Source organism: Solea solea, chromosome 10, assembly GCF_958295425.1.
Source record: "Solea solea chromosome 10, fSolSol10.1, whole genome shotgun sequence".
Taxonomy (NCBI): Eukaryota; Metazoa; Chordata; class Actinopteri; order Pleuronectiformes; family Soleidae; genus Solea; species Solea solea.
The window spans coordinates 25,542,969-25,568,655 of NC_081143.1; the positions used below are offsets into that span (position 1 = coordinate 25,542,969).

General features: G+C 41.0%; 1 protein-coding gene across 1 annotated transcript in view; it reads left to right on the forward strand.

Annotated features, from left to right (window-relative positions):
• The first annotated feature begins 10,524 nt into the window (after window positions 1-10,524).
• The window catches only part of LOC131466963 (voltage-dependent T-type calcium channel subunit alpha-1I-like), a 230,690-nt gene continuing 215,527 nt past the window's right edge, over window positions 10,525-25,687 (forward strand). Inside the window, exon 1 of the mRNA XM_058640603.1 lies at window positions 10,525-11,445. The gene's annotated coding sequence lies outside the window, so the exon portion shown is untranslated. The remainder of the gene's footprint in view (window positions 11,446-25,687) is intronic.

Genomic DNA, 25,687 nt, shown 5'->3' on the forward strand with positions numbered 1-25,687 from the left:
CCTTTGAGTGGCTGTGAAGTTTCCCACAAGGAGTCCGGCTCAATTCACTGACAGAAAAAAACCAAAAACCTTTGAGCTCACAACTCACGCAACACCAGGATCATGTTTCTTCAGGCTCAAACTTTGTACGTGCTTGGTGTCTACTCCTTGTCTTTCTTCCTAAAACATGTGCACTGAATTTATCTGAATCTCTCTGCTTCACTCTGCTTTTTTTTTAAGTTTCCTTACTCAGTGTGACAGGTGGATGGTTTGGTTTTTGGCAGTGTTTGTGTTCGTTTGCGTGTCGTCTGTAAAAAACTCAAAAAGTAAAGGACAGATTTGAATGATGATACAAGTATGATGGTGATTTGGAAATGGATCCAGTTTTTGTTTTTTTTAACACTTACCCTTGGAAGATGGGGGAAGGGGATATTGACACTGAGCAGCCTTGGCGGAGGTTTATGCCTTCTCTAGTTGAAGTGTTTATGGACATGTTAAACTATAGCTACTCTTGTCTTTGCAGCAAGAAGACCCATGTATGACCCAATCAGAACAAGGGCTTTTCTGCATGGAGTTTGCATACTCTCCCCGTGTGTGGATTTTCTCTGGGTTCTCCGGTTTCCTTGCAGAGTCCAAAAACATGAAGATTTGGCAAACTGGACACTCTAAATTGACAAGAGGTGAAAGTGGATGGTCGTTTGTCTCTATGTGGCCCTGTGATGGACTGGCGACCTGGCTCGGGCAGTGGTTCCCAATCTTTTTTTCCTTGAAGCCCCTCCTTGCTTGTGTCCAGAACAAACCAGGTCCCCTAACCTGAACCCCCAAACCCCCTGTCCACAGCACTCGCACCAAATGAAAAAAGTGAAACGTTTCTATGCCTCTATAAAATCGAAACCAAGGTAACTTTTCAGATATTGCCTTGTTTTCTTTTTTGATACCAGTGACTAACTGACCTGAGGAGACTTGCTTATGTAGTCATGGTCACAGAAGTTCAGAGGTCACAGATATGCTGATAATAAACAGCTTAATACATTTAAAGGTGGACCAAAAAATGGGTTTTAATTTGGGTGATACCCATCCTCAGGACAGACAGAGCTCTGCACCCCCCATGTGATCTCTGGCGCCCCCCTGAGGTGGGGCTTGGACCCATGGGTCTAGGGTGGGAACATGGGTCTAGGGTGTACCCCACCTTTTGCCTGACATTAGCTGGGATTGGCACCAGCTCCCTCCGCAACTCTCTTGTGGAGGATAAAGTGGTAGAAAATGAGTTAGCTTTCAGTATTTATTTCTGTCATTGAGTAAGCAGAATCTTAAAAGATGAAAACTTGCATATTAAACAGGTAAACAATTCTTTACTGATTCTTACTTTTCTGTTTTATCTCTTACGACCAGGTCATACCTTTCACCTTACATTGCTGAGATGTACATGTTTGGGTACCAGCAGACCTCCCCACATCTGAAGCGAAGCTGGGGCTATGGTGGATGAGAGTCGTCTTAAAATGGGAAGCTCGAGGGTTTGATTCCTGGCTCCGATTCCACATGCTGATGTGTCCTTGGGCAAAACTGGCAGTGTGTGAATGGATGAATGGCAAAACTGTAGTGTAAAGCCACTAGAAAATTGGTAACTGTCTTCTTTGTTGTCTTTTTTTTTTTAACCAAATCAAGAGCATACCACCAACTGGACTTGGAAGTGTTCTACAGGGAGCAGGTGCAGTAAACCTATACAGTCTGCATGGTGTAGAAACACCACAGTAACAGTAACAACATGTCACACAGACATTAGCAGACCTCTGTGGACACACAAATGCATAACATATGACCTTATAAGTGGATTGGAATTTGGGGGCACAGAAACACAGCATCATGCCCCTTTATGTCTCATGGACCCCTAAGCCACTTGTGTGCTCCTGTCTTGCAGGACAGACTAACTGGACTCTGGAGGAACACAGTACGGCAGATTGACAAAGATCACACACACACACACACATACAGAACAAGCGAGAGAGAGACAGACCTACACACAGACTCGTACCATCAGGGCCTGGAGTGCACCAGGGAGATGCATGAGTCTCACATTTAATTATACACCTAATGGTCTCACTGTTAGAGTCATTACAGAGGAGATAAGGCAGAGAGAGAGTAAGAGAGAGGGGGAGCAGAGGAAAAAAGGGAGTATGAAGGCGGTGAGACTTTCATGCTTTTACCTCTTTATGACAGAGAGTGAATATGTATAATAAAAACAGCAGGACCAAGGTAGGAAGTGCAGTGAAAACACGGTTATCTTCGTTCCCCCTGCAGAGTCAGTCGCTGCAGGTGTGTATTGTCTGTAATATACGCTAATGTAATGATATAGAAATCCTTATATGCAGTATATTAGGAGTGGGTAGTAGACGAGTTACCAGACCAGTGCAACGTGTCACATTATAAATATGCAATTGCAAAAAAAAAGGAAAACAGGGCCAGTGCATCACAAGTGATTCTGCTGCAACATTTATACATGTTTAGAATTTCAAAGACTTGGATAAATGTTAATGAAATATAAAATGAACTTAAAACTTCTCTTGTATCTCTATCATTGAAATGTGAAATATCAGCTGCATGTATTAAGTGGTAGCTCTTCCTTCATCTGGGAAATCATCTCAGTGTTTAAACCCGTGAAAGACGAGGTCAAAGGTGGGGTACACTCCAACACAGAGCCACATACAGACAAACAACCATCCACTCTCACACTCGCACCTATCATGCCAATTGTGTCGAATTTACCCAATCCCCAAATCTGCATGTTCTTGGAGTGTGTGAGGAAACCTGGAGAAAACCCACGCACACATTTTCAGTCAAACTGTTCTGGTAAAAGTGTATTTCTTTGAGTAATGAGCCAAACATTCCCCAGTGTAGTTTAGAAAACATTAATATGCCCAAAAAAACAGTTATGTCATCTTATGGCTAACTTCTTGGCCCTTACTGCCATTAGCTGTCCCCTTCCTCTTCCTTACATGACCTCAAAAACTGTTTTTTATCTCAGGGGAACATTTATTCACAGGCAAAACAAAACCCCACACAAGCAGGGGAAGCAGAGCATGTATACAGAAAAAAGAAAAAAGTGGATGTATTCTTCCACTTTTCAGGGTGACTCCAACCAGTAAATAAAAAAAATATTTAATAGCCACCAGGGGCTATTAAATAAAATAAGTCCCTTTTAATTGAAGTTTGGGAAAATGAGTCTCCTTCTCACTTTATGTACAACTTCAATAACCTTTTCCTGAGGACTTAATGGTCTCAAGTGTCAGTTTCAGGTCTTCTTAAGTCAAATGTCATGTCAGTTTTGTAAAGTATGTTTACATTCAGATGATAAAATGGATGGACACCACTGTCATGGATATCTTAGGTCTGTTTAGATATCAATAGGTCTGTTTTTAAACTGGTGAAACCTGGTGAAAATCTTAAGTGTTGACCATCTGTTGTACCAAAATGTCAAACTGAACCAATCTTTTTTTTCACACTTTCCATGATATGGATGATAACTTTGAGTTCTTGCTGTACCTTTCACTCAGACTCTGTCGTGAAAGTGAACCATTTATGTCATTTCGTAGGTCTGTGTGTGTGTGTGTGTGTGTGTGGCTCCACCACTACAGCCATATAGTCTGAAATACTTTTGTGGGAAACACTGGGGATACTATTAAAAGTTAGTAAAGGTTGTTTGAGTGGAGAGGCAAAAAGTAAAGTAAGTATTTTTTTTATATCCCTATTTTTCATGTGCTGTGCACCTATATTGAAATTTGGCCAAATGAAAAAAACAAAACACAAAGCTGCAAGTATATTACTTTATTGAGATTTAATCTAGGAGAAGTAAAAAAAAAAAAAATCAAAATGGGCGGAGCCTGGTTTGGCAGTACCTGAGTTTGGAGGAGAGCGTGACCACATGCTGTCTACAGAAGACGAAAGAAACTAAGAAAAGATCAAAATAAATAAATGATCAAAACAACAAAAAAAATGCTGTTATTATTCATAAATGCATGTCTATTAAATATATGTGTACTTCTATAAAAATCTACACACAACCAACACGTTTTAACTTTCCCACCCAGACCCAGACAGCTGCCGGCTACATTTAATAATTGATGCCCGAAGTGAGACAGAAACTGTCTCAATTGAGACAGTTTCTCTTTCTACTGTCAGAGATCCAAGACTGAGACACTGATGACATTGACCAAACACTGTAGTTCAGAAAAGCTTTTAGCTTTGTATGGAAACAAACGTCTGCCACATTCAAACCAGTGTTCAATTAGTTCACATCATGACATCAGGACATGCTGCCCTTAAGGCATTTATTGCACTTTTATGTATTTTTCTCACTGTAAATAATTAGCTAATGTTGATTTATGTTTCCAACTGGTTTTAATATTTTTTTTCGGCATTTCCAGCAATGAATATTAGTATAAACTAAGCATTTTTCGATTATGACATCACTTCCCTTCAAAGTCTATTTGTGGTGATGCCACTTCCTGTTTGGCTGGAAAAAAAAGCAGCCATGAGACATGCTGTCCAGAAATGTTTGACCTGGTAAAACATGATGGAAGCAGTGCCGTAAGTTGATGCATTCAATGTTAGAAGTGATATTCATTTACTCTGTATTTGAAATGCTGTTAACAAGTTCATTTAAAAGTTTGCTTAAGTTCAAAACAATGGTAGCAGAGATACCAGCAGCTAATTTAAGCAATGTATGTTGATTATTATTGATACATTTCTTTGTTAAATTGCCATTAAGGAATCTTACAATAGCTTTGTAATGTTTATTTGTTTGTTCACAGTTTTCACCTGCATGAGAACATTACACAGGGTTTAAATCTATCCCATAAAGCTCTGTTCACAGGAAGAAGTGATTGATTTTACATTGCACTAGTAAAGTGAGACAGCTGCAAACAGGTTAGAGTATGTTTGAAAACATGTTTCAGAAATGGTCAATTAGTTTGACGCAGTAAATGCTTCTTATCACCACCCACCCCTGCACTGCTGCTGTATAGACACAAATGCTCCCTCAGCCAGGTCTGATAGTTTTGCTTGACAGAGCCTTTTTTTTTAGATGAATATAAACAATGCAACTAATGTTAGATCATTTTGTTCAAAAAGTTACAAGAAGTTGTTTGATTGACTCCATTTGTTGCCTCTGACATAAACAAGCTCATTTGTTGAGGACACTTTTTCCTTCTTGTGCTAAGGTCACTCTAATGAAGGACCACAAGTGTGATGAAACAGACTGGAACATGCTCATCTGCACGGATCCCCCACTGAGGCTTGCTCAATGAACCATCAGGATACCAGCTGTCAACATCTGTCCGCAGAGAGCGCGCAGCAACCTTCCAGGTAACAAATTTGTTTCCTAAATCTTGAATTTTTAATGAGGAATTTTGTGGGAACAAGCCTTTTGCAGCTGACTTTCCAACAACAGAAAAGTTGCTGTTTTAAATCATTTAGTGGATGCTTGGTTGCACGGAGGTGACATTGTGGAGTTGATGAAAGCTTTGTTGAGTTGAGCTGACACGGTGTGCAGCAGCCACAAAGACGCAGTGTGAAGGCATGACTTAGCGGAGGACGCCCTGCAGCTACTCCTTATTCTGAGGACTTTACCTCAGTGGGACTTTCACTGTGTGCAATTATATTCTGGTTCACGTCTCTCTGGATTAACTCATAACTGTTCTTTATCAAATTAAACTGGCTGATTAGTCAGTTATTTGTTTATTACACTGTTTGCTGGGAATGCCTGATGATTTTGGATGAGTTGTTTCTTGGGTTTAGTTGGATTTGAAATGTGGCCCGAACTACGCTGAGCGGAAGGGAATTGGCTCATAACCGAAGGGTTGCCAGTTTCAAATCAAGGGGCTGGGGTACCCACGAGCAAGGTACCCAATCCCTGTTGCTCAATGTTTATATTTCACACTCTGAATCGACCCCAGCCACGAGGGAGGCCACATCCAGTGTAGTCCTAATGCAACAGTCCCAAGCCTGGATAGGAAGGGAGGGTTGGGCATCCCGTGTAAAGATTTCTGCCAAATAAAAAATGCGGATCATCCGCTGTGGCGACCCGTAGACATTTTTGCTACAGATACATAAAAGGATGTAAACAGACTTTCACAACTCTCTCCTTTCTCGCATTCTCCCACTTTCTCAGCCATGTCGGCCTTATTGTATGCATTCATTCGTTTACATACTAAGCTTCTGCTTAGAGTATATACTTGAATAAATACTGAAACTACAAAGGCGAATAAATGAAATGACACACAACAAACCCTTCTAAATGTTACACACTGGACCTAACAATAATGTCTGCATCATTTATAAAGCATGAGAATGCTTTTTCATCTGCTATATCATGATTCCAGTGTCCAGTGTCTTCCGTTTCTTTACTCTCCTTGTAAGTTTGTCCCGGACGAGCCTGTGCGCCGCATACTTAGAGTCCTGCCGCTTGCCATCTTTCGGCACCCGGCGTTCCTCTGTTCCTCTATGATCCATCACTGGCATGTATGAGGATGTGATGTGAAAAGAGACAAGTGGGCATTAAGTGGACAGCGGTAACGTGAGCGAGGTGCACAACGACCGCCCCCCGCCTCCCGGGAGAGTTTGCTCACCAGAGTCTTGGAGGCCGTTTGACCTTCCTTGTTCTGTGTGCAGTAGCTGGGAGACAGGATTAAATCCAATAGGAATGAAATAGACCACACTGTTAGCACTGCTCACTCCTCTGTGTGAGATAAAAAGAGAGAGATCTGATTGAGTGTGAATGTTTTACTTCCAGTTCATCACCTGCTATGTTGCCCCATTTCGTCTTTAAAGCTGTAACTTTTCATATTTTTCTGTTATTTTGTCTCTGTTTGGACTTTGAACAGAAACGATGTAACGTTATTTGTATGCTGCCGTGTCCGGCACCTGAAAGCAGGCTCAGTCAAGCAATACTATCAGACCTGATTGAGGGAGAATTTGTGTGTATACAACAGCCACAATTTTCTATTTTCCATTCACTCTTCTTGGAAAATGGTAACAATGGATGGGGTCTTGGCAGAAGCTCCAGATATTTATTTCAGCTTGCTGGCAGTGGAGTGTAATACTGCCCTCCATTGTTGTGCAGCTGAGAATTACAGTGGTGAATATGCAGACTGTGTTAAGATGCCAAGGAACATTTTTTTTTTCTCCAAACTGAGAAAACTGCTGATAATTCCACATTGACTTTCATTATTATATAAATCAAGTGATAAGAGCGATAACTAAACTCCTGCACCACCTTCAGGCTCTGCTTCCAGCGCGTGTTGGGCTACCTTGACCAAGCAGTCAGAAACAGAGTGTGTCTCCCATAAGCTGTTCTACAAATCAGCAGCATGTACATGTCCCTTTGTGGCAAGTGTTGCCTGTGCTGCAGAGCAACCTAACAGAAGGAATGGGGACAAAATACATGTTACACTTTGTCAAGGAACCTCCAGCAAATTACTGTGCAAGTGTGAATGAACCCAGACTTTTGAAATGCATGTAAATGTGTAAATGTATCTGACAGAAATTGCACTAATTCACATTTATCAACTGATTCACCTGATAATGGGATTGGGAGTCTAATGATTATACAGAGCAGCAAATTAAACATGGCAAAAAAATCAGGTTAGTAAATGTTCTTTTTCAACTGATGAGGAGACAATTTTATTATATGTCAGCTCCAGGAATGGAACATTTTAATGGATTGTAGGACATACAAACAAGTAGCCACCAGCTAAACTTGAAACGTGCTAATACTAACAAGGTAAAATTGGACATAGGATTACTTACCGCAAATGCACGTCATCGTCTTTGAATTATAAGATGTTCTTAGTTAGTTCCTGTTTTATTTTGATAGTTTCTAAAGTCATGTTTCCTGTTTGTTTCCTGTGATTGCTTTCTCCACTCGAGTCTCATTATCTCTTTCCCTCTGTGTGTACATAAGATTTGTTTACCGCTTGCAAGCAGGGGTTTCTTGTGTCGAATGTTGTGTTTATTTCTTTCTGACTTTTAATACCTCTACCAGAAAGGTTTTCTACAAGTTTCTTTACTCCTCAATTTTCTGCCATTTCTTCCTTCTACTTAGTTGGTTCATGAATCAGATGTATGTGGGCGGAGCCATTCTTTCTTGTTTGCGTAGTAGGCGTCCACATCAGAACACAAAAGACACATCTGTTCAGAAACATGCTGCACAAACTTAACCCTTAGTGCTCACACAGCACAGATCTGTGCAGCAGATCTGTACATGAAAACAAGCCAAGTGAACGTCAACTGTGATGTATTTCCAAATTTGACGAATTCAATCCGATTTTAAACATTTTTTGCTCAGGTTTAAACATAGTAATGGAGAAAAAAAGCAAAAAATGCTCTGTGTTCTTAAGGTTTAAAGCAGGCCATTTACCTTGGGTAATAAAACCAAACTAAATTAATTTCAAAGCAATTGTACACTTGCACAAACATACAGAGTACAGAGTAGTAGATGTCATTTCTACAAATACCTCCTCCTAAATATAACACTCTGGGCCTTTATCTGTTGTATCATCTGGACTTTTTTTTCTTTCAGCAAACCTGCCAACTCGTGTGGGACGTAAAAAAAAAGTCTTTCATATTTTTTAGGCTACATTATATGCACCACTAATAGTAGATTTACATAAGAGCACATGGTGAGTATGAGCAACAACAGCAACCGTCAGTAATTTGAAGTAACAGTCAGTGACTGAGGTTGTCATTGTTATCGAGGACAAAAAAGGTGCTTAAGTACGATCATTTCCAAGTTTGGACTTACCATTACCATTAGAGAATAGAGTTGCTGACTAGAAAGAAAGGGTTTTCTTCAGTGCACACATTACCTTAATTACTGGCTATTTTCCCGGCACTTTTAGAGGAACCCAAAATGAGCCTGGATGTGCAGAAAGTGGACAACGAGACATTTTAAAGTAAACATTTTCTGCTGATGTTTGCTCCTAACATCGTTCCGTCTGCCTCAACACCTTTTGATATACAACTGTGTTGCATAAAATAGCTCTATAAATTACAATTATATACTTTGAGTGCGTGCAGGGATTTCTTTTGAACCTGCCAAAATGTGCTTCCATGTGGATCTTCATTTTAACTTGAAATGCCCAAGACTCCAAGGAGTCCTCCGTCGATTGGAGATCAATATCAACAAGTTCTTTATTGACTTGGGGCTGTGACAAAATATAGATTGACATTTACTTACTGTCATGGGATAAATGAATGGATTTGAACATGGCTTCCACACAAACCTTTTCATCCTCTGCCCTGATAATCATTAGCACTGGGTGGTTTAAATAACGTCACACTCTTTATTTTCTAAATGATGAGACCGTTTACTGTGGGTGCATTAAAAGATTACGGATCGGTTGTTCCTCCATCTCGCATATAAATATTTCATTTAACTCTGGGTTTTATAGCAAATGAAAACATTTTTTTTTTAAAGTGAACAGCTGCAACCAGAGAGCTCTTGTTTGCCTGGGCTGGGTTGCTATCCATGGTGCTGAAATGAGGTCCTCTGCACAGACAGATTGAGACGGGGGCTTTGCAACAGGGTTAGACCAAACAAGCAATTCCCCGGGGGCTCTGAGCTGAGAGGGCCCCCTGAAAATGGATGAGTACCAAAAGCTGCTTTCCGACCTGCACTGTAAATGTGAAACAAGTGACATTTTCCTCAAAAGTTACACATTGCAGCTTTAAAATCCAAGTGCAGACTTTCTCTCACCCTATGAGTAATTGCAAAAAATACAACTGGCATCTCTACAAAATGTTTGCTTAGGTTTCCTCTGGGAAACTGTTGAATGCCCGGGTTTATTTTAAGCTGAGCTTCTTTGAAGTTGCAGTCACTTTATTTTTTTGCAGCTGTCTTACTTCACTACATGACTGTGGAGCCAGTTGTGCTTCTTCTGCCTTGCCTCCAACAGTTAACAGTGTCATAAAACGCATCACTGTGCTGATCTATACTGAGAAACACAGAGGAGTCATGTCATGTTGGCAGCTTTAATCGCGTGAACTTGAATATGAAGGACATTCGCATACATTTAAATGTTACATATTGCAGCTTTAGATTGTTGATGAATGAACAGCAAATGTGCTTTCAATCTGGAGTGGGGTTGCAATTATCTCACTGTCTGTTTCTTTTTTTTTCTTTAGTGTTTTCTCCCCCCTCATTTTCCACTTCTCTCTTTGAGTCATTTGCGCGCACATGCACTTTGCTCACCATTGATTCCCGTTCCCACATCTCTCTCCCTCTCTGTCTTTGGACCACAAGCGCGCGCACACCTGCTCCTGTTCAAATATTCATTTGCTACACCTCAAAGTCCCCCCCCTCCCCCTCCCCTCTTTTTTTTTTTTTTTTTTTACCTCCCACCTGAATCCACCAGCAGACAACAGGGAGCCTCTGGCTTGTGGAAGTCAACGCCAAATAAAAACGGAACAGGAAACAAAATGCTCCTTATTAAATGTAAACTGATGCGTTTTATCCATTTTAAGTATAAATCCGACCAATGAGGATCATATAGGAGAAGAGAGCGTGACTCAGAGATGGTCAGTCCCTGTTCAGTCAGTGTTCACATCAATTCTTTTCCACCAGGATGGAACCACCCGCGGGTTCCGTCAATGGTTTGCGCGCTGCGCCTGGCTTAAGCGGTGACTACATGGACAAACTGTTGAAGCACCGGGGTTCCACAGCACAGCCGCAACAGGCAGGTGTATTTTTAGCTGCTTCCCTTCTCCAGTGCTCGATCAGGGCTTGATGCAGAAAGTCGCACCAGTTGAGGAATTTCCCGAGTTTGGAGAGACGAGCTGCGCATCCAAGAAGACGCTGGTTTTAAAAACCAAGAGACGGCGATAACTATCAGTTCATGTACTTCAAATTCACTAATATTGGAGAACATTGTGTGGGTCTACAGCTGCGAGGATAAAGTGGAGAGAGGCAGAGAGAGCACAGGAGATTTTGTTCACCCCCGCATGTCTTCTCCTGCTCCGGCTGTAACCTCTCCAGGCTCCGGGGCGCAGCGCGTCACTCTGCGCCGATGGAGAGCTTATACTCTCTGGGTCAACTTGGATACAGTTTGTGGTTGGACTTCTTGACTCGGTGAATTGAAGAGAAGGGCTGAATATTGGGGAAAAAGAGCAAGAAGACGTGGATTCCTGAGGCGCACCGTTGATGTGCGCAGCTTTTTTTTTCTGTCAGATTTTCTGTGCAACACCGGCAACTAAATTGTTCAACAGGAAGACGATGATCCGGAGTGCTTTGAAAACCGGATTCCTCCTGGTCGGATATTTGCTTCGGGTTTGAGAGGGAAACAGAGACGCAGCAGAAGCTCTGGAGTTACAGAGGAGAAGAATTTTGGAAAGTGGACCTCACATTTACGGATTACCGGGGCTTTTTCTTCTCCTCAACAACTGCAGACGCGCTCTTCTTTAATGTCTGAACAGGTAACGGAAATGTATTTTTTTTTTTGTATACTCCATACTTGATAAGAACATGCACATTAACAATCTCAAAGGTGTATTTATGCGTCAGTTTATTGTTTTTTTTATCAGTTTGACAAATGTTTTCTTATCTGAGAAGAAAAAAAGGTGCGAACAGGGATTCCCTTTTCCCAGCATTATAAAACAAGAGCATCTGTGCGTAAACAAATAACCGAAATACTCTGTTTCGAGAGAGAACACATAAGTTGGTCGTTTTCAGATACAGCTACTTGTCATGCGGTTATTTAGAGGTTTCCAATTTCCGTTGCTTGTTGGAGAGAAGGGCAAATTCATCTGAATACATTAAATGCGCTTTTCAATTACGTGACGCCCATGCGGGCCGGTCCATATACGCGCCTTGGATAATACATTTCTATTTTCTCTCTGTGGCTCTGGGTCAACAGGTCCAATAGTCTCTCTCTCGCTCTCTTTCTCTCTCGCTGTAAATGCAAATAAACTAAAAACAACCCACTGATCTCCACAGTTTTCCCTTCGGATTAGTCCAAATCTGAAACGGTTGTTTCGGCAAATCTTTGCACTCGTGCCGCAAGTACTGATTTCGACGAGTAAGGTGATCAAACGAGCAACAGGGGGCGCTCTTTCCACTGCTTTCAAATAACCCCATTGCCTTTAGTAAAACATCATTTCTCAGGTCTCCAGCAGCTGCAGGTTTGATATGAGATCACATGATGCGACAAGGTATTTTTTTTATACCTACTGATGTTATAATTGAACTGATCATGAATAGACACTATTGTATCAGGCCAATGATGTCATATATGGTAACACTGTACAGTATGGTAACAATATGGTAATAGGGAGTTAATATTATGATAATACTGTCTTTTTTTCTCTAATGCAAAATGGAGCTTAGTGATAACGATGGTAATGATGCAGTAATTGTGGTAATACAGCAATACCATAATATAATAGCTTTAGAATTATACTATTACCATACTGTATTGTAATTTATACCATATATAATATAACCAGTGTTCAGTATGGATTCGAATAAACTTGATCTGGTGAAACATTGTGCAGTTAGTGCATTAAAGGTTGTCGACGAAAGATGGATTGATATTGATAGTTAGATGCCAAACGCTTCGTGATAGAACACTTTATGTAGCGTTTCCCTCTGGAGACGAGCGATTAAAAAGCAAAAGATGCAAGGGGGGGAAGGCAGTTAAAGTCCCAGGGGATGACATTTCATCTCATCACTGAGAATGATCAGAAGGAGGGGGTGAAATTGGCTCATTACTGGTTTCCCTGTGCATGCTTGGCCTATCAAACACGGACAACGTTTGTGACAGCAACATGATATCTCTCTATCTATCAAAACCTTGATACCACGAGAAACCTTTAATGTGGGCAGGTTTTGTTTTTTTCGTAAAAGTCCTCATATTGCTTTCCATGTTCAGGTTTGTAGCCTGCAGGTTGTGACCACAAGGTTTGTCGTCGCAAACCTCCAGAGAGATTAGTGACTTGTGAACGGAAAGGACTAAAGGCTTTCATCCTACTGTACCGACGTTGTGGTCGCCCCAAGCTGAGCACTTAATTTCCAAGTGCCTCAGCGGAGCGGCTCAGCAGTAACCACATTGTCGTTGGTGTCTCCTGATCAGGAATCTACTGAACCACATGATTTTAAAGCACAGAAAACGACACACAACAAACCTGCACGGCTTTGCAGGCTCTTTCTAGAAGCATTCTACGTTACTCCGTTGACAATGTGAGGATTGATCAGGCTGAAATTGTGAAAGAGTGGTTTATGGAGGATGAGTCATCATTTCCAGACCATAACCCATTGAGAATCTTTGGGATGTGATGCAGAAGACTTACCGTAAGACCTTGGTGAAAAGTACATGCAACTGTGGAATATAAATGAGTGTCACATTCCATAAAGTTATAGAAACTATGCCACAGTGAGTTAATGCTGTAATCAAACTAAAGGTCATCCATCAAAATATTGGAATGATTCCCAGCATTTGGGGTCTTGTTTCAGCTGAGCTCTACCAGTTTGTCTTGATTTTCTTCTGCTTTCGGCTCTTCCCTTTAGTGGTCACCACTGTGGATCTGCCTCCATCTTGTCTTCGCCCTCTTTTGTTCCAGCAACTGTCCTCATGTCCTCCTTCACAACATCCATGTACCTTCTCTGTGACCTTCTTCTTTTCCTCCTGCCCGGCAGCTCCATCTTCAACATCCTTTGTCCGATATAATATCTCATCTCCCATCTCGACCTCGACTCTCTCACTTTATTTCCAAACCGTTCAACCTGAGCTGTCCCTTGCATATGCTCATTTCTAATCCCGTCCATCCTGGTCACTCCCAAAGAAGATCTCAGCATCTTCAAACAGTGGTGGTCATTTAACTATGAATTAACCGGCTGAGTTATGAAAGCACAAGAACACAAAACTGGCCATGACACCTTCTGTTAGCCATTTATTTTTTTTGATTTATAGCATCCTTCTTAACCTTCGGGATGAACTAGTGTCACATATGCACAGCCTTGAACAAAAATATTCCACCTATGTTTTCCTTCTCCCCGTTTATTTAAACATAAACAACACATTTTCTATATGTTACATGGCAACAATAGAAGTATGATTAATTTGGCTGTTTGTAACATGAAAAAGGAAGGTCATAGAAAAATACACTTAGGTCAATAGTTTGTCCCACTGGGGCGGCAGTACAGCTGCAATTTCCTCCTCCTTCACCACTTTGCATAATTTACCTCTGTAGGAGCACACAAATATGGGGGTGATGTGGGGTGTATCACGGAATTGCATGTATATTTTCTTCTGTGGAAGTAGAAGGTCAGTGATGCCAAAGACCTATGGGACCCAATCAGTGCCGACATGTTTTTGTAGAAGTGGCCCCTCAAGAAATGAATGGAATAATCCATTCAACCAAGAGTACATTCGATTTAAAGGTGTTTTCACAGCTGTGGATGTGACCAATGGTGTACACAACTATACTTATGGAGTCACCGACCTCAAGATTTTGTCATTTTTCTGTCTCTCTGCAAAACAAATGTTATCTTACTTTTAGGAAAAAAATGTTTGAATGTTATGGTTTCATTCTATTTTTATAACATTTCTAAAGTGACTTAGTTCTTTTGGATAAGGATGGACCAATATGGTTTTTACCATGGACGACGCTAATGTAGAATGTAGTAGATATTTAGAAATCAATGCACTCGATGGACGATCTATCACACGATGCAATATATGAGAATTGGTTTAGAATTCAGTTAAACAAATGACCTATATTCTCAAGTATTTAAGCCCTAATTTTCTCACAGCAGCATAAATTGTTGGTGACATGTAATATAGTGTGTGAGATGTTTGTCGGCAGACCATAATTTGAGACTAAAATATGTTTTGGTTGCAGTAGCGTTATATTACAGATATTCTCTATACTCATTCTGTGATTTTGTGTTTTTATGGATGCTGTGGTTTTATGAAGACCTCCAGTTGTTGCAACAGAAGAGGACATTGACTCAAAAAGGGGACAAAAAAAAGGTGATATTTTAGTTAGAAATGCTTTTTATCACCCCATTTCCTCATATCTGCAAAAAGAGAAGCGGTTCAATCACTATCAGGTTGATATTTACATCTGTAAACATGAAGAAACCTACCATGTGAAGCAGCTGATTTAGGGAACAAGACCAAATGTTGATGTAATGCAGCACAACAGAGGTCCAGATGTCAGGTGACTCGTTCGTTTACAGTGCAGTGGTGGCAGGAGAAGCTTTTGCAAAAATGAATGGCCTGAGTGCACACTTTAAATTCACGGTGATCTAACAATAACCTGACGTTATTCCAGATCTGCAGTGTCCCGGCATCTTCAACTTTCTGATAAACTTCCCCCTATTGTATGGGTGAATGCTTACACATCGACTTTGCACATTTGCTTGTCCTCGACTGTTTGGGAATCCTGGGGCTACTGTATATGCACCAGCTTCACTTTTTATGAGAACAGGCAACGTAGAGAGATACTGCCTAGTATACATACATGCTGCTGCCCAGAGGCGATTGCTCTGAGACGGCAAGGGAAGCTCTACTTCCCCGAAAATGTCATAAAATAAATGGTCAAATATGTACTGTTGTATTTACATTCCATTTCTAAACTACATGCTTAGTCCGTTCAGAATTGGCTCTTTATCACAGATTGTTTGACGCAATTTTCTTAAATTCATCTCTTTCTCACTGCGATGGGACTGTGGCCAACTCATGTCAATGCAAACCAACTTGGTATATAATTTCATTTGTAACACTGCCAGCTAAGCATTTATTTATATGTGTGAACAATTAAACCCCAATTTCATGTCTACTTCTTGTATGGTTTAGTCTATAGAGCCTTTGCTTTTACTGCACCGAACAACTGTGTGGATTTATACAATGTTTTGTACTAACTTGTGACAGTGGATGAGCTGATGTATTGTAACTTCTTCTAGAATCAGTGGCTCATGGGACTTCAGTGGTTTCAGTCTGGCTCAATGCTGGCCAAAGCCACTTCAACTGAATGATCTCTGGATGATAGATATGTCACCTTTTGGTGTGTGAGGATGCGACTCAGTGAACACACACCTTCTTTGGCTTTCCTGAGGGTTGTAAATCTAGAAGGACATGATTTGGTCGATAATGATGGACATCATTGACTTGGCCAAGTAAAGATTAAGCAGGCAGAGAAGAGGAGACAAGTGAGCATGCTATTTCCTTTTTTTAGGTTTATTGCTTATAGCTACATTGCACAAGAAAAAAGGATAATGTTTATTTTTACTCCGGGTTGCGGTGTCTTAAACAGCTTGACATTGAGCGAGTACTGTATATTTAGGTGGATGAGAGGAGAGATGGTTGGAAATCTGACTCATTTTGCAACAGCAGAACAAAATGTGATGGGGTTGTTGGCACTATTGTGGAGACCAGAAAGTACTTTTCATTCTTCTGAAAGTGTGATTAGTTTCTGGCAGGAACAACGGTACCTCTCATGTGCTGCAAAACAAAGAGTATAGTTCAATTCCATAACAGAAAGATGGACTATGATAGCACTATACAAACTCTTTTAAGAGAGCAGCAGATAGAACGTGAGGCCGAGAACAGAGTGACATTCCCTCAAGGTCGGCTGCTCCCCCGCGTCCTCCCGCCCAGTTCTCCCAATCTAATTCCCACTGAATCAACGTGGTAAGACGCTGTCGCTCTGGACAAGGTGGTGGTGTCTACGGGGTGTGAATCTCAGGCCATTGACCATGAGCCAATAATAGTTAGTGGCTTTAGAGATGTGTGTGACCTGCAGTGCACAGCTCAATATTTCATCAGAAGCAGGGGGTGTTGTGTTTAGCTAGGTCCGTTTACACCTTTTTATAAGACTTTTAACTTTTGTTTTTGAGTCTTTGATAGTATTAGACACTTTGTTCTGTGTTTGCTTGGGCCCCAAACATTTGCACACCAATTGTGTAGCATGTAGAGTTTTGAACCAGTATGAAGGAGTACCAGTACAGTTCAGCACAACATGTCACTGTTTTGGACAATGATCTGACTTGTATTTCCACCGGCCAGATTGCAAACAGCATGGAATTTTACCAGAGCAACACAGTTTAGTCTAATACGAAATTCAACAAAGGGCAATAACATGTCTCATGGGGCAAAGCTACATGGAAAACAAAGTTTTTCCAGTTTTGATTTCCTGTTTTTCCTGTTGATTCCCATTATTATGTCGACCAATCACCAGACTTTCATTGCTTTGCATGTCTATCTCAGCCATTTAGGTTCCAGACCACTGTACCACAGTTCCCCAATAGAAGTTTGCCAAACACGTGGGATAGTATTGTTAGTTTGGTACCCTTCACTACTTTTGATAGTCAAAACACAAGTAATTGCTGAACGCACTGGACTATAACAGTGAGTGTATGAGTGTCTATTTTGAATCTTGGATAGATACTTATCTTAAATGTACCCATAAGCATGTGACATGTGACCATCCTACCATATGCAAAAGGGAGTAGTTAAAAAGTTGCGACACGTTGTAAATTAAACTGGAATTATTGCTGGGTATTGGCCGGCGGTCATCTAATTTTAACTTTACACTTGTGATTTCATCAGTAGCTGGATGTGCTGTAATATTCAAGTAATGATTGGTTTTTAGGGCCCCATGGTGTACCAAGAAAACATTTCTTACACCATTACAAAACCACCACCTGTCACAAGGCAGGTTGGATCCATGGATTTACACTTCTGAAGCCAAATTGTGACTTTACCTTCTGCTGGACTAGACTTGTGATATGGTGATATGGGAGTAGAATGCACCGTGGTCATTCACCATCCAACATATGGTGCATTCCAATGTTTTTGGGTTTTTTTCTGCTCAACACAGTTGTAAAGTGTCACACATAGTCTCTCTGCAATCTCAAACCAGTCTGATCATTTCTCTTCTGACTTTATTCATCAAACAGGTGTTTCCATCCTCAAAGCTGCTGCTTGTTGACTGTTTTGCATCATGAATAAACTCAAGAGAAATGCCGTGCCACAAACATAGTCACATACAGTAGATCATGTTTTTTTTCCCATTATGATGCTTAATATAAATGATAACTAAAACTCCTCACCTGTATCGACATGGGTTGCACAGGTGCCATATGTTTGAATTGATTTGTATAGCTTGGGTAACCATATGCACAGGTGTTCTTCATAAAGCACTTCCTGTAATCCCTTACGTGCCATTGATCAGCAGTTAGTCACGTTGAACTGCGATGGGCCTTTTCACGGCAACTCATGAGATCCTGAACAGCAACTGCAGGAAAAAGGAAGCTAACCCTTTAACAAACCCTTTATCAAGAAGAAAGTCTTTATGTTAGCTTTAAGGAACAAATGTGTATAAGTTACTATCTAAATGTTTTAATCTTTTTAGCTTTTGCACAGGCACTTAGCATGTAGACATTAGTGCAGGGGGCTTATTGGCCTTTTCACAGTGGGCATGCATTGGAAAAATGCAACACTCTTTCTCAAATAGAAACTGGGAGTTAATTAAGCTTTTGTCACTCTTCAAACGTGTACCTGTTATCCTCGGCAGTAGAGATAAATAGAGGCCCTGGCCACTTTATGAGGAAATGCAATAATGGAGTATATATTACTCCACATCCAGCTGTCAGCAGCATTGTACATCATTTGTTACTGCGCAGATACACATGCCATTATTTTTGCTGTGCCCGGGCTGGGATAAAGACCACTCTCCTCATAGGACAGTGCCAATCCTCATTGGAAAGCTGTCATACCTGTCTGTCACAGCATATCTGATCATGCCTTTGCTTCCAGCTCAGCAGAGGATTGAAGAGATTTTAACAGGCTTTCTAGGTCTGACTGTTCATAAAGAATTAATGACGTGTAAATGTGCTTATCGGGAGGGTGTGTATCCTTCAAGGGATCATAAAAGCAGTTTTACAAATTGTAATAGCAAGGTCAGTGGGGATCTTGGAAGCAGGGGAACACTGTTGACCTTTATACATTACATACTGTATACGTCTTAAATTATACATGACTTAGCAGAAGAGATTTGACCCAATGACTCCCTAGCGATATTACAGATGATACACCATTGTAACAGTTCACTATAGCGTGACACCTCTACAGTTAGATAAACCTGCAGAGATTTGGTGCTAAAAAAGGGTTGTGTTTCAATTTGCCTTGGCCTTAGAGTTTGAAAGATGACCCTGCTATGGTCAACATTGGAAGCCCCCGAGTGCAGAGTTTTTGCCAAGACTGTATCAAAAAAGTGTTGATTTAGTCTTAGCATCCAACTCTCGAGTCTCATGCTCTTAGCAATTTTTGTTTCTGTTAAGTCTTTATCTGTCACTGTTGGCGAGCTTTGACTTATGGCCCCTATTTCCTTTTTGTCAAACACAAAAAGGTGTTCCTTTTAGCGGTTTTTGCAACAGATGCACCTTCCAAGTGTTTGACTTTTTGGACTCAACAGTCGCCCCAAAGGCATTTTAATAACTCTTGCAGAAAGATAGTGGCTGTCGGAGCTTATTAAAGGCTGATGCATGCTTCAGTACCAGTTAGTGTTTCACCCATCTGTGTACCTGTCTTTTCACTCATGATTCAGTAACTGTCATGGAGTCATAATCATACAGTCCTGTGTAGGTCCCACACCTGTCCAATATAATATATTTAAATACTTTTCCACATGGGCCACACGGTGGTTAGCACTCTCGCCTTGCAGCGAGAAGACCCGGGTTCGAGCCCCGGTTGGAACAAGGGCCTTTCTGCATGGAGTTTGCATGTTCTCCCCGTGTGTGCGTGGGTTTTCTCCGGGTACTCCGGCTTCCTCCCACAGACATGCAATGTGGGGAGAGGTAAATTGAACACTCCAAATTGACCATAGGAGTGAGTGTGAGAGTGAATGGTTGTTTGTCTCTATCTGTGTGTGGCCCTGCGATGGACTGGCGAACTGTCCAGGGTGTGACCCCGCCTATCGCCCGATGTAGCTGAGATTGGCACAGCACCCCCCGCGACCCTCTGGTAGAGGATAAAGCCGTAGATGATGACTGACTGACTGACTTTTCCACATTTAATTTGCCTGCTTCTTTCGGATTTGTGATCTTGGCACGATAAGAAATTGCAGGGTATGGTCCTGACCTCTGGGAAATTATTGGTAGCATGGAACATTCTGCATGTCCAGCAGTATTTCCCTGGTTAAAGCTGTCCTTATGCTAGCAGTTAATTAGGCAGATCCATTCCCCCATAACACATGAGGTGGCGTGTTTGATTCCAGGCCAGTATTCACAAAGCATTGCCCTTGACCACATACAAGATGAAGACCAGTCTTTTGTACCTGTGTCCATAGTAGTCTTGCACGCATGAATCCTCCTGTGTTGCCACATTTCTGATGTACATTTATGAATCAGCAACTATGCTATTATTGAAAGGTGCAAAAGCCTTCTCTTTTGACAAATGCCTCATGTCATGTGTATGTGTATTTGAGATACTGGAAAGAAAGGGAATGCCTGGTCTGGAATATAAAGCCAATGTAGAGGTGTCTGAAACGAGTATTCTCTTGAATGGCCATCAGGGGGTGACTCATCTTGACGCAAATCAAAGTCAGTTTGTCATGTTTTGCCTGGGAGTATGTACAAACCTGTTGAAGCTCAAAATATACAGCCTAATAGGGCATCAGACCTTCTTAAATAAACATTGCATGGTCCAGGAGAGGGTGCTCTTCGTACAGCTTGGTCTAACGTTGACTTTGAATGCCCTCTTGGCCCATCAGAAAAAAAAAAAAAGATAAAACAGTGATGTTATGTTGTTTGCCATGCTGAGATGTTTGTTGGGATTAACCAGGATGGACAGGATTAGAAATAAGCATATTCGAGAGATAGCTCAGGTTGAACGGTTAGGAAATAAAGTAAGAGAGCGAAGGTTGAGATGGTTTGGTCAAATGCAGAAAAGGGATAGTGTTAAAATTGGACAAATGATGTTGAAGATGAAACTGCTGAGCAGGAGGAAAAGAGGAAGACCACAGAGAAGGTTCATGGATGTTGTGAAGGAGGAAATGAGGACATTTGTGGTGTGACAGAAGATGGAGGCAGGTGATCTGCTGTGGCGACGCCTAAAGCGAGAAGCCAAAAGAGGAAGAAGATGTTATATTGCAGTGAGGACACATCTGCAGACTCACCTGTTAATTTAGCTCCACAATCTGAAGATCTTTGAAGGAATAGCATCTCAAATAATTTATGTTCTAACTTTTATTCTACTGCCTATGGTGTGGCTTAACTTTTGTGAGAAAAACATACACAGTCTTTATGTATAAAGAGTATGTCAGCCCAGTTCCTCTTGTGTGCCTGTGTGCTTGTACCCCAAGCACTTAGGGAGGAGAGTGTATCCCACATTGCCTATGTAAGATAAATAGTGGGCTTTTTCTTCTTGTCCACCGAGCAGCTTTCAGAGCTCAGTGGCATGGAGCTACTGTACGCACAAACAACCCTCAATCACTGCAGGGCTCGCAACGATCAATATGTTCTCATAACTCGGAGCCCCTGACCCTGACCACAGATCATTATTGGCCTCTGGAGACGAGGTTGGCACACACAAACACCCTCGGCACAGCCCAGTGGTCAGAGGGGCTGACAGGTAAAGAAAATGCAGTCAGGGAAATCCGCACATGATAAACATGGCACATGACGAGGAAGCAGGGAGTTCCTTTGAACTGTGTGAATATCGTTTCTTTGTATGTGTCACCGTTTTTTATCACCACCGTTAGAGTGGATGAGAAAAATAATGTGGAATCACTGAGAAATGAATCGTGGTGGAGACGGGCCTCTAACTTCTGAGATGATAAAATTAAAATGGGACTTGTATGTGTTGCTTCACTACCTTTGTCCCTGCTGCATGCTCTTTAAACGCTGTCAAATTCAAAGCAAACTAAGCCACCCATGTCAAATAACTTTATGATTATCGTCAGTTGCAGGCATGTCAGTCAGGGCATGAACAATATACAACAGGGAATAATACTCTAAGACCTAGAATGTGGTTGAGTCAGCGATACGGAACTTATTCTCATCACGTAAATGCCTTTTCATTTCACAATCGTGACAAATTAAGCCATTAAAATCTAATTGGAAAATAAGCCGGGGCTACAAATAATGATGATCTTCATTATCAGATGTATTTCTGATTGTTTCTCCAGTTAATCAGTGAAAGTCTTGAAGTAATCTGAAATAAACACTTTCATAAAGTCCAGAACCTGGTCAAAGAAAAGCCCTGAAATTGAAGGCACTTTAATTGGAGAACCATTATTGTGTTTATTTGCGCTTTAAAATGTTTTCAATGGTGGCTCATTTATTAGAGTTTATTGATGAGCACTGAGCAATTATCTATTCAGAATCAATATGAATCAGCAAAGGGCAGCAAATGTTGTGACTGTAGTCTTGAGACAAAAACATCACTAAAGCCAGTGGGTGACAGCGGAGGTCATTTGACATGATGCAGCGCACATTTCAAACAAATCTATTGCTGATAAGGTAAATAAAGCAGCTGTTGTAGGAGATGGTAATTATTGGATGCTACATATGGTATCATGAGGTTATAGGAAGTACACATTTGGTTTTAGTGCTGCTTCAAATTTGTGTTTTTTAGAGAACTTTGTAGTTTTTTAAAACTAAAATAAAACTTAGTTCAAAGAGAATCGTCCTGTATATTTGCTACTTATATTCTCATTGACCCTCAGCCTCAGTGGTGTTTGCAGCGGACGGTCCCCTCTATATTCAGGCTTCTGTCTGCAGCATTCATGCAGGCCCATGCTCCTTGCACACACAAATCATAATGACGAGTTGACACCAGCGGGGGCACTTCCTCTGTTGCAAACTGCTGAGTGGTGATTGGCCGTTTTGAAGTGGAAACACGGAGCCGACACAGCAGAGGATTAAGATTTTCCACAGTGACTGGTTGCAGAGCATCTGGGCTGCTTTCCAAAGCGAGTAGAACATGCAATAATGAAGAAGGACCTCACAGCACTCGCTCTGCTCAATTACTAGTATATGTCATGTTTTAATAAATGGGAGAAAATTCTGCACTGAGCTGCACCTACGTTTTTTTTTTTTTTTTTTTTACAGCTTGCCGTCCTCATTTTAAGTGCTGCTTTGTTTTAGCAGATTGTTTCATCTCTTCCATTGTACCATGAGAAGTGAAACTTATTACTTGATCCCAGACTAATGAAGGTTTTTTGGCTATTGTCATGATATAAACCTTTGAAGAGCAGGATGATGTTTTTTCCCCTTTTTTCCTTCCTTTCTTTGAACAGTATTCCCATGTTGGCGGATAATTGAGCTTCGAGACGTCGGACGGTTATACAGCAGCAGCACAGAGCTGAACTGTGCTCCTTTGTAGGGCGGAATTATGTGTGTGTGCGTGCAAGTTTGTAGTTGTTACCTCTATAGCCATGTTTTCGTTGGGTGGAATGGTTTGGTACAGTACAGTACATACTTTTTGAACAAATAACCAGCCTCTACTGTTCCATTTTTTGGCACCCTTTCTCTGGGGTACCAAAGCACAGCCCACAGCCTGTCCAAGTAAAGGTACTGTTTTTAGTCGAAATGCAAGCCTGACCCAGGGCTTTACCATTCCAAACTGTACCATACTGTGCCAAACCCATCCATTTCCTACCACTTTAGCCACAAGAGGGTCGCGTGGGGTGCTGTGCCAATCTCAGCTGACATAGGCGGGGGGCCCACTGTACTAAACCAAACACAGCATATAGGACATTTTCAGGCATGAACCCAGATCATGGCAGATCATGACCAGTAGTCCTCTTTGAGACAAAAACCTGGTCTTAATGAGACATGCTGATGATCTGGTTTAAGTTTAGGATTTGAATTATGGTCAGGATAAGGTTAGGCTTAGGCAATAATTGTTTATGATTCAGGTTTAGAGATAATGCCTTGTTTAGGTTTTGTCCAAAATAATAGAAGTAGACGAATTCATTGATCAGTTGTCTCTAACCAGTGCCTTAATCAACAGGATTGATTAGACCTGTGCACGTTTGTGTGTGTTAGTGTGTGTGTTAATCTACGGAGGGTTTCTGTAGGTTGCAGGCATTGTGGGATACATGACACTGGAGATGGGTTTGTTTTTCTTTATCTGCATCACATTATTTTCTATATTTTGTATCACATTTCTTGTGTGAATTGTTTACGTGGACTAAATTGATTTTACACTTCACTGCCATTCTGACATTTGAGTGTATGACAGGAAGTTACCGTGTTTATATTTCATCGCCGCCCTTTGATTCCGCTCGCTCCAACGTCGTCGTATTGTGAAAGTGGGGCGGTGGAGGAAAAACAAAGCATCTGTTCACTTTTCATCAGTATGCATGCAGCTTTATGCCAAACGGTAAACAAAACCTGAGCCTGAGACAATCTACAATACACCCACACACATGGCTGCAAGTAAGAAAGACTATATGGTTTGAATTATGCTGGTCCCAGTGAAGGAAAGAAGGTTGTTGGAGCATCACGGCGTCTGTGTCCCGCGCTGCAAATGGTTCTCGCAATATTTGGATGAGTCATTGCTCCAGAGAGCAGCTGATGAGGACTTTACTGCTCATTATTTCAACGTGGCTGAATTATGGCTAAGAACAGATTATCTTTGAAGTTTGGCATTTCCACCTGATGCAACACAATGTGAACGCAATGCAATACAAATGCAATGGAACCACAAGATATAAGGCAACGTTAGTCTCACTAGATCTACTGTATATTATCTGTACTGTACTCCAGTCCAGGACTCATTGACTACTGACTCTGACTCATGCATTGATAATTTAGACTTTTTTCTTACATTTAGTATATGATATTTGTTGCTATATTAATACTTAGACATTTAATGAATTAACATATTGATCTACATATTGATCTCATGAGCAAAGATATTAGGTGCAGGCCTGTGCAAAGGTCTCAGGGTTTTTCATGTCATTTTCGATTGGAATAATGTGACTGAAAGTTAGTCTTATATTAGCAAACTGTCAATAAGCTCAATTTCATCAAACATGTGTATGTAATGCTCAAGCATGACTTGAATGAATCTGGTTAATTTTTCACAGCAGATATACAGTATATATATATATATATATTTAATTTAATTATATTTAATTTTTCACAGCAGATATGTGTACAATATATATATATATATATATGTACAAACGCAGGTTTTACCACTAACATTAATTAGGGTTCTTTAATTCTTAGGGTTCTTTCTGTATAGCAAACTGCAGCCGTTTGATATCATATGATAAAACATATAAAGAACCAACACAACACATGCCACAGATGTGCCACTAAATATTAAGTAATATTTATTTAAATCTAGTTTTGCTCACTTGTGAATGTGGTGTTCTATCACAAACAAGGAGATCCTCTCACTGGTTCAACCTATCCCGAGCTGAAGTACTGATCTTTTGTTTGAAATGCATCTCCTGATGTCAAACCCAAATGTTTTAAGTGTAATAGAGTAGACATTTGCTGTAATAGTATCATTGAGTGCTAAGCATCTGCAAGTAATCACATTTAAGTGATCGTACGCCGTCGGTAATCGTGGGAATGTTGCATCATTAACAATGATGGGTTGATATGAAGTGTGGTGAGCTGTTAGAGCCGAGTGTTGGTGTGTTTTTCACCTGTCAAAGTCAAAATGTCACAGCTTTAGCCTCTGTGCATAAAGAA